At 47.0% G+C, this 9897-nt stretch overlaps 1 long non-coding RNA gene across 7 annotated transcripts in view; it reads right to left on the bottom strand.

Annotated features, from left to right (window-relative positions):
* Positions 1-9233, bottom strand: part of LOC149360964 (uncharacterized) — a 92683-nt gene extending 83450 nt beyond the window's left edge. For 3 of the 7 annotated variants that reach the window (XR_016288886.1, XR_016288887.1, XR_016288885.1), the window contains exons 1-3: positions 9140-9233; positions 8973-9053; positions 5466-5753 (exon numbers count right to left, since the gene is read on the bottom strand). This is a non-coding gene — a long non-coding RNA (uncharacterized LOC149360964). Of the gene's footprint in view, positions 1-2506; positions 4809-5465; positions 5754-8972 lie in introns of those variants that run through there. The other 4 variants (XR_016288889.1, XR_016288888.1, XR_016288891.1 and 1 more) reach the window with 2 other exon arrangements.
* Positions 9234-9897: the final 664 nt, after the last annotated feature.

The following is a 9897-nucleotide window of genomic DNA, read 5'->3' on the forward strand; positions in this document are numbered from 1 at the left end:
GGCGGCCTCTCCAACTCGCGTGCGGCTTCTTGCAGCCAGTTCCGTAGCCAAGCCTGGCCAAGACTCGTCAAAAATCAAAATGCCGGTTGGCGCGCATTGCCCGGTTGGGTTCGGGGAGCCCGGTTGCGACGTATCATGCGGGATCGTTTCCTCGGCTACGACGTAACAGCGGGGTTCCCAATACATTGGATCCTATGAAAGCTATGCCGGGACCCGAAGAAAACGACGTAACCGCCGGGAAAACGCAGCAGTGAGGAACGTAACAGCGGGGTTCTACTGTATTTCTCTGCTACATCCTTTTCATGGCTGCTAGCAATGCTTCCAAGACTGTTTTTTTTTTTAAATTTTCCCTTTGTCCGCCAACAGCAGTAATTGGGAGCTCACAGATGAAATACCTGTTCAACCATTTTGACGCTTCGACAGTGCTCCCCAGCTGTCATGCTCGTCAATGCGTTGTATCTCATCAACACAACCCGCAACCTGGAACGACCCCGTGGGAGCCCGAAGCCTGACTCATCCTGTGGGCCTCCCATGATCATTACGGGATTAGTCAGGACAGAGATTCCACAACAGTTCCTTGCGGCCGAGCCAGCCTTCAACTCGGTGGCAACGGGCACTGTGGACCGCCCGGTACAACAAAACTGGACGGTCCACAATGGTCTTCAGTGGCTTGAACAGCTTGCAACTCGGCGGTAACGGCACCATTGTGACGCGCCACATGTTAATGTCAATGCGTCGGACCAGCGGCAGCGGTGAAAGGTGTTGCATGGCGATGACCCTGAATCGCAGGAACTCTAAAGTCACACGCAGCTAGCTGGCCAACCAAGTGACTCGCCAACTCTGCCGCATTCTGTTGACCGTTGAAAAAGTGTGTACGACAGTGATTTATGGCCCACTCCAGGGGCGAAGGGGAAAACTAGAGGAGGACGTTGTGCACCACCCCAGGGTGCAGACATGTTTGTGACTAGTGCGCTTTGTTTTGGATGCTTATTTAATCGAGTGTTTTGGGCAGTGGGGGGAGTCCTAGAATAAATAAAGTCATATCTTCTAGTCCCCAAGTCCCAGCTTTTCTCTAAGGTGCCAGCATGGCGGGCGAGGGTGAAGAACTTCACCAAAGTCGTATCGTTCAACACACCATTGCACCTTTTGAGTCTAGCATGACAAGTGAGAACCAGGAAGGGACGACAGATGTTCAACTCCGGCTTTCATCAACCATCCTGGCACCAAGATCAACGACCTGAAGGACCTACTCGTCTTAGTGCCTCCAAGTGTGAGTGGCTTGATACTCCTTTTGGGAACAAATGAGTTCAACAGCGATGACATCCAGACCACAATTTAGTGGTACGCAGGAGCCTTCAACATCATCCACACAGAAAACGGCAACAACTTTTTTTCAAAAGCCAGCCATTACAGCGGAACAAGCAGAGAGACCAAGCTTCATTATTTCCCATCTAATTGCAAAATTCGCAAAACTTTTGACCGATGTATTATTTGTGAAAAACTGCTTGTTTTAAGCTGCAGGCGCTACGTGACCCAGCATGAAAAATCAATTCCGAACCAATACCGTTGTGGAGAGAACTGCTGAGATAGGCCACGACATTGAAAACACCTTAACTCTTTCACTACCGCGCCATAGGCCATCGATCGCATATGATCGATTCAAATCGCCCGCGCAAAAAAGCTCATTTTGGAGAGTCGTGTACGTGCTCCGCCATCTAGCTAGCGAGCTCAACAACTGCTCTTTCGATTGCAGCCTTGGTTTCAGTGGTTTGACATGAGGGGGCGCCGTGAAAAATAAAACTTTGAACGGCCGCAGCGGCGTCAGCTGGAGAAAATGGCGTCCGCGTCGCCGCGCGCTCCTCGAAAACGAAAGCTGACACCGAGTACGTCGGCCGGTTTCGGTTTCGTTTTTTGCCACAAAAGCAGCGGTTATTAGTCGGGCAACAATGTACAAACGTTGGATTTCGATTTCGACAGCGAGACTTTGCCTCGGGAGCCTGGAACGTCAGCACGTACTTGCATGCGAGTTCTGTTTTCGTTCGCTGTGGGTTTTCTGCGGTTCATACGGTTTGTAATTGATAAGAGTGGCTTATTTTTGTGCTTCAGGGTCTTGACAACGTATGGCGAAGGCAGTTAGCCAAATGCTCAAGGTCGCGTCGCGTTTTTCAACCAAGACGACAGCTAGGTGTCCATATCGGCACATCGCTGCGGAGCGGCGCTCGGAGATTAGCTCGACTTCTCGACTTTTTTTTGATGCTCTTCACGGCGGAGATGATGAAGACCGTGTGCGGAAACACTAATAAGTATGCATGGATGAAGATTTTCAGCAAGTTCGGCGTGACGGCTCATGGGAAGACGTGAATCTGTTGGAGATGCTGATGTTCATTGGAATCATCATATACATTGGAATTGTAGACCTGCCGCGACTTTATTTCTATTAAAATACCAGAATAATCAATTCTGGCCCTCTGACATCAAAAATAATTTCTCAAAATTGTTTTTTCTTTTTTTGTTTTGTTTTTGCTCGTAACGGACCCGGATGATTCAGTGGCGGCAGCATCTATTGGCAAGACTTGGAAAGTGTCCTGGCTTTCGAACCACATCGCTAAAACTTATTTCAATGATTCTAATGTTTTAGAGTTTGCCTAAAATGCCAAATTTTATCAGCTGGCTTTCAGGGAGCAGCTCATTCAAGAAATCTTCGGGTATGATGAGGGAAATGAAGTCCACGCCCCCAATCCTCCCATAGAATCCATTCAGCACCAACCGAAAAAAATTAAAAAAAAAGAAGAAACTGCAAGCTAGGCTATCAGAGAACAAGGGAGGAACAAAGATAAAACCTTATGTCAAGCGCCTGTCAGTCTACCTCTGCTTCACATCTTCACCCCTGATTGCTCTTGACAGTGGCACCACAGTCATGACCCCTGACTTGACAGGCCATGGAAAGCGCAGTAAATTTTTCTCATAGCTGAAACTGTGAATAATGACAGCTATAAACATGTGCAACAGTTTGTATATTCCAGTTTTCCTCTAATCAAGTTCTGTCTTAGTGCAGCCGGTAATTTTTGTTTTTGCTATATACTTTTTTTATGTTTTTAGCAAATTTCACAAATAAATGCTCATTTACTTTCGCACACACAACTCTTCTGTTTGTTTCATTCAGAAGTGTAACTAATAAGCTACAATTTCATGCATTGCAATATGTGCTGGGTGTATTAGTTCTTGTGAAAAAAATTTTCCTTTCCGTACACTCCAAATCGTCCATTTTTCTGCGGTAGCGAAAGAGTTAATAAACCGATGCCAGGACATAAGATGCCTTTCCTCTCATAGTGACGAAAGCACTGACATCATAGATAGCACCCAGTGTGCCATCTTTATTAGGGGGATCTTCATTAGGGGGTCTCAACCTGACAAAACTACTGGACACTGCCTCAATGAGAGGCACCACTACAGGAGCAGACATAATTTTGGTGCTTGAAGGAGTCACTGAACGCACCGGCTTGCAATAGGAGTGGGTGGTGTGTGGAAACTGACTGTCCTCCACCAATGGTCTGAAGCAGGAGCAGTCCGTGGGACGTTTGCGAGTGGACGTTTGCAAATGAAGCTTGAAGGGTTCAGAGTCATTGAGCAGTTAGCGGCGGTGCCACGAATCTCACACCAAGAAACACTATGCGTCAAGGTACTAAATATGAAACCTGTCATAGACATTGTGTTCGGCGCAGTGAACTCCACTCGTTCATGAGGAGTTCCACCACCATCAGTTCACCTGTCTATTACACGAGGAAGAATGCAATCATAAGGAGATCCTATACAACAAGGATGTGCGCAGGTTGAGCCTTTGACCTGAAAGAGGAAATTGGCAGCTCCTTGAAGGAGAAAAAAAAGTCACTTGAGAAGTGGCTTCGTTCCATTGCAATTCTCACAGATATATGTGATCACCTGAGCATCTTGAATGTAAAACTTCACTGAAAACAAACAAAAAAGTAACGTAAAAAGCGACTGCATCCTTGTCCCTGCTAAGCGCTTTCAAACCTCAAGCCAGCAGCATGCTTAGAACTGAAGGCTAATTCCTGTGATTAAAAAAATAAAAACTCTTTGTGATAAGGCCAATTATCTTCATAGTTTCTCTGATCCAACACAATGCAAGACTGACGCTCTTCACACACGTTTCCCCCAAAAAACGCCATTATAAGCTGCATTCGATTCACCTGTGGTTCTCTGTACCGCTGGAACCGGTTCATGGTGCGTTGCACCAAAGCGCTCGATTCGCAGCGCCCCCTGCACCACCGTCCGCGTTTGATTTTGGTGCATTCGTGGTGCCGCTTTGGTGCAAAGAACCGCGGCACCCTCAGAGACGGAGGTGCAGGATAGTGGTGCACGTGTTTGATGGCGTAAGCAGACAACGAAATGTTTGTTAACATCAATGGCCAACTAAAGAAAGTTTTTCCCGTTTCTTGCAACAGCCTGAACAGCCTCTTGAATTCGAAGCTGAAATAACTAGCTACTATGCTTTCATGGTAGTTGGGATTCTGTTGCGATCTGTCCGAAGTAACTGTGTTGCTGCAAAAGAAAGCACCATGTCGGCTTCCTCATCTTCGGCATCTGACGACTCCGAAAATTCCATAAAAATGGATTCGGCGATGTCGTCGTCCATGACTCCACGAGGCATGAAAAATAGACGCGACGCACCGCAACACAACACACCACAACGGACGAGAACCGGATAGCAGACGACAAGGCCTGTGCATGCACGCGCTCGACTGAATATCTCCGCACCAGTGATTTGTGACGCTGCCGACGCGCTGCACCTGCAACAAGAAACTGGAATTGCCCCGTGCCGGCACCAGCGGAAATTTTTCAGAATTGGTACAGAGAACCATTTCTGAATTGAAGAGACCTGCAATTGGGCATCATTCGCCTCCTTTCATTTTTCAGCTTCTGGCCTGTGGCAGAAGATATTTTCTCAATGGAGCCCACAAAGCACTATAATTTTGAGACCCTTGCACTAGAGTGCTGAAGAAAAGCATCGTTAGCACGTGCAGCGCTTGTCATGGCGATGCCACCAAGACTTAAGGCCCATGGCTTAAAGCTACCTGTTTTAACAGAAGGCAGCTCTCCGGAAAATGATCCAGATATCCACCAGTTTCCATGTGTTTAACCCAAATTTCATGGAAACTGCTCAGGGTGTAAAAAAGTGTAAAAAATCAGGCAAAACCAGATTTTTTTCTTCGGGTGAAATCAGGTTTTGCCTAAAAATGAAGGGCACGAAGCACATTCTGCGCAGGAATCTGTTAAACTTTTTGACCCTAGACGATGCACTGTCGAGGCTCTAGATGATGCTCACCTATATTCGCAATGGCAAAGCCGGCTCGTGAAACAGCGCGCACAATGAAAGGTGGAGAGCAACAACGCAAGAGCGACACGCAAGAGAAGGAAGATATTTTTCCATGCACCTGGGGCCTCACCTGAGATGCACACTGACGCCGGCGTCTCAGCAGGTCTCCAAAAAGACCGCAAGTGACAGGGTCCCCTCAAGGACATCACCTCTATTAGTAAGTGGCTGGTCCTTCAAAAGAGGCAGCTGATGGCAGGAGTGGAAGCGGTAGCTGGCTCTCTTGTGCCGCTTGAATTCCCAGTCTGTTGCCCTGCTCTGTCAACACTGCTGGCACTAGTTTACTGGCAACGGCCAGCACCACCTAACCTGCGAGCAGAGAGAGCAGGTACCTCTCCTCTCGGTCCGTGTGCACAGGTGCCTGCACGTCATGCAAAAAATTTAGGGTTACCAACTGGTCTGATGCGGATGAAATGCGGTGGCATTATTCGTTCACTTGTACGCAACAATGTAAAATGTGTCATATTGTTAGACCACGGCAAGTCCTCACACCACCACCGGCACAGTGATGCAGCGGTTAAGGCATGTGCCACTGCACTGACAGGTGGCTGTTGCAAACAGAGAAACTGATTGGGCTCGTAAGTTGCTCTTTCCAAGCAATGCAAGAAGGAATAAGCCCCCTCAATCCTCATTTTTGCCCAGGTAGCTCTTCTGAAGACTATCTTGCATGCAGGCCTGCTGCTGTCTCATACTCAATTACAATGGCAGATAGCAAGCTGGATCACAAATCACGAATGGAGCGGGCAGCTGAAGCACAGATCACTACCTTCCTATCTGTGAATGCTTAACTTCTCGTCTTTAAAAGGTAATGGGTGCACACCAGACAGCGGCAACTGTCAGAAATGCACAATACAGGGAGCCGTTCGAGCACTCTAGACAACTGTGTGGATGACTGTACACTGCATGCAGGCAAGTGCGAGTTCTGTGCAAACCTCGTGGCAGCTCTGTTTAAGCTTGCAATGAAAATGAGAGGTCTCAAACAAGCAGATGCTGCAGGCACAAAAAGATCAGGCGCCATGAGTCTTACTGTTGAACTTTGCCTCTAATGTCTTTTGTATGAAACCGAACCATCTGTGTCAGCTGTGACACAATTTACATCATGCACAACACATCGGCACAGTCACTTCCTTACTGTGCATGTGCAGCACTCGGCCCAAAACAGGAATCAATATCAGTGCTTCCTCAAAGCGGCCCTAAAAAACTTTGAAAGAAAGCTGCGGAATGCATTTTATGTTGAAGCACACTGCTGCTTCATTAATCTCCCCCGAGAATAACATTTCAAATGCTTTAGTAAAAGTGGAGTTATCAGGAATGGAAATTTGGCCTTCGCCCTCTCTGTACCTTTCCTTCTCCTCCCATGATTCCTAGCACAACCAGAATTTCTTCCCAGATCCTTGGATTCAACGAGAACAGGGGACTTTTTTTCGCCCCCCAATTTTGCAAGTACAGTCCATTATAAACCTCTTGAAAAAATATCATCACGAAAGCACTGTTATCCCACTTTTACATTTAAAGACAAGCATTTCCTATATCGCTAAAAGAAGTGCCAATGCTTATACACATAGGAGGTCAAGTGTTTTCTACCCAGGCAAAAACAAGGACAACTTGGAGTTAAAGATGACAACACACGCTCAATGACATTTGGCTGCAAGCAGCCATGACCTATCAGGCGCACCATGTAAGCTTCCTCACAGTCATCTGCAACTCATGTCCAAAGTTGAAACAAGCTGTAAACAACCTTGTTTCCTCCTAACTGACCTGCCACTGTTCCTCAATTTTGGAACTATACTCAGCTGCCAGGATCGAAAGGTGTGCTGAACCCACTGCCTTTCAAGACACCACTAAACAGCCAACATTATTTGCACAATAGCACTCACAAGAACAGCTTAATAACAGCTCTCGGAGTTCCAACACAAGCTGCCTCAAACAAATTAAGGGAAGGATGCTATTCGTTGTGACTACAGGCCCCTCAAAAGCTCAGCCTTGCAACTGTGAGAAGCCTAATGCACTACTTCTATTTATTAAAGATACCAGCAGCACCACAAAGGCATTATTGCAGGGGGGCACTAAAACATGACAAGTGCCATAGTCAAGTAATGACATGTTTGAACAACACATAGAACAGCATAATGCACAAGAGAGAGAGTGAGAGAGAAAAAGAAAACATGCACCTAATACACAAGAGAGAGAGAGAAAATGAGAAAACACACACACACTCTCATACACTGGGTAAGACAATATTAATATAAAATCAATTTAAGCAGAAATGAACGAAACGCTTCCAAAGATATGCAGCTGACCATGTTTTTGGCATCAAAGTAGAAGTGCCACTTCTCAAAAGCGAACCCCCCCCCCCCCCCCCCCCGCCAGAAAAAAAAAAAAACGCTTTAGACTATGGTCACTAATCAGGGTAAAAAGAATTCCCGCCCAAAGTAACAGAAAATTTTTCTTGCATATATCAAAGTGTGTTTTTTGCCTTTTCACACTGCGATTAAAAGACGAGTGTAGGAGCGGGCGAGTTTCAGCATGTAAACTGGTTCGAATAGCACTCCCTCAACTCAGGTCAAGCCGTCCCTTTGTCAATATCCACTTGTGCGCTCCCGCAACCTCCCGTAACATCAACTGGGGAAGAAGCATGCCTGCCTGTCCACACCATGCACTGCGAGAACACAATACCGTCCGCGCACTGTACAGAATACAGAACAAGGTCAGCTACGCCCACACACTGGGCAAAATCACAAGCAACTACTCAAAGCCATTGATTTCTTTTTTTCGGGGCTGGGGGGGGGGGGGGGGGGGGGGGGGGGTGACTTAGGAAAATCGTAGTGTACCTATCCCGTCACAACAGAATCCAAAAAGTCTGTGGCCCAGAAGGCCACAACAAATAAAATTGCACGACTGTACAAATATATGACGGCATTTTCAATACAAATGTATGCAAGAACAATGAATACGAGATGTAACCATGTTGCTGGCACTCTCTTTTGCACAGTTGCGTTCCTGCTGTAACGTAACTGCTTTAATACAGGCAACCCGACGTTCGCTGCTTTTATTTGTGTCTCACATTAAAACAAGCGCAATAATATTTTGTGGGCTCCCAAGCTACGTTCGATGGTACCTAACTATGTGGAGGACAGCACTGACGCTAAAAATGCAAATATTTAGGAAAGGAGACGTGCGGTCATTTCAAACTATCGCCAAGAGAGGGTTGAAAAAAAAAAAAAGTGACAGGTGGCACACAAACAAGCGCCGTAGTGAAAGCCTCCGGATTAATCAGAGCACCTGAGGATATCTAACGTCCACTTACATCGCATAACATGGGCATTTCTACATCTCGCTTAAATCGAAACGCGGCCGCCGTGGCAGGGGTTCGATCCTGCGACCATGTGCTCATCAGCTGCAAACGTGCGTTGGACAAAGCAATTTCGGCGACAACGCTTGGGGAGGCTGGGCAGCACAGGCCGCGCTTACCAATCGCACCAGCGTGAAAACTACACCTGTCGAATTTTCAACTTTGCATCACCACCCACCTATTTATTATTATTTTTTTTTTCAAAAGTGAAAAGTAACTATATCAAACCTGCGTGGACAGCTGCAGTGTCACTTGCTGTAAAGCCCCGATGCTTGGCTTGCGCGCTCTGCAGTTGATGCATTCTGACTCCTGCGGGGAACCACGCAAACACCGGTATGGAATCGTGCGCTGACAACACTTCAGCAAGTGTGAGACGATAACGCAGTGCTGCGCACCTCAAATCGCGAGCCACGCGAACATGGAGGACGCACACGAACAACTCGCGCCATTGCTGCCATTGCACCGGCTTTACTGAGAGTTCAAGAGAAATGCAACTGGTGAGAGCATGGGTGCACAGATGAGAGGTCGTGAATGAGAGCGGCGCAATTGGTGACAGGTTCTGCCACCTAAGAAATGGCTTTGCTTCTATTTTTCAATATTTTTTTTTACTTCAAAAGCAGAATTAGGATATATAGCTCTCAAAATAGGTTTATAATCGAGTAGTCGCGGCAGTCTGGTTTTCAGTTAAGAAAAACCAAGTGGGGCACACCTTTCTGCTGCCTAAATTTGCAGCGGCGCGCGTGATTTGAACGGCGCTGGCGCAAGGCGAACAAAATTGAAAATGTTAGTGCGAAGCATGAAGGAAGGAAAACTTTTTTTTCTTTCCTTCCTCCGTGGTGCGAAGGGTCTACGTCAAGGGGCGTCCTGCGCGTTAGTGGGGTTTGACGTTTTCACCTAGGCGCAGTTGACCAGAGATCCTCTTGCTTCCCTCCTTGCAATGTTATGTGAAATATGCATATTCCTCGGAATCGGGTACACGTTGACGCGTCTCGTGGCATCTCGTGGTATCTCTTCCCTCTGGTCGATCGTATAGGGCAGATTAACATGGATTTTCTTGAGCAGGTCTCTGCCTAGCTTTCCGAGAAAATCACACATGAAACTTTCGGAACCCTTTCAAGCCGCCTGCGAAAAGTGAGCACAGTTAAAGGGACAC

The sequence above is a fragment of the Amblyomma mixtum genome, chromosome 2 (genome assembly GCF_055824585.1).
Source record: "Amblyomma mixtum isolate Tamu chromosome 2, ASM5582458v1, whole genome shotgun sequence".
Classification (NCBI taxonomy): Eukaryota; Metazoa; Arthropoda; class Arachnida; order Ixodida; family Ixodidae; genus Amblyomma; species Amblyomma mixtum.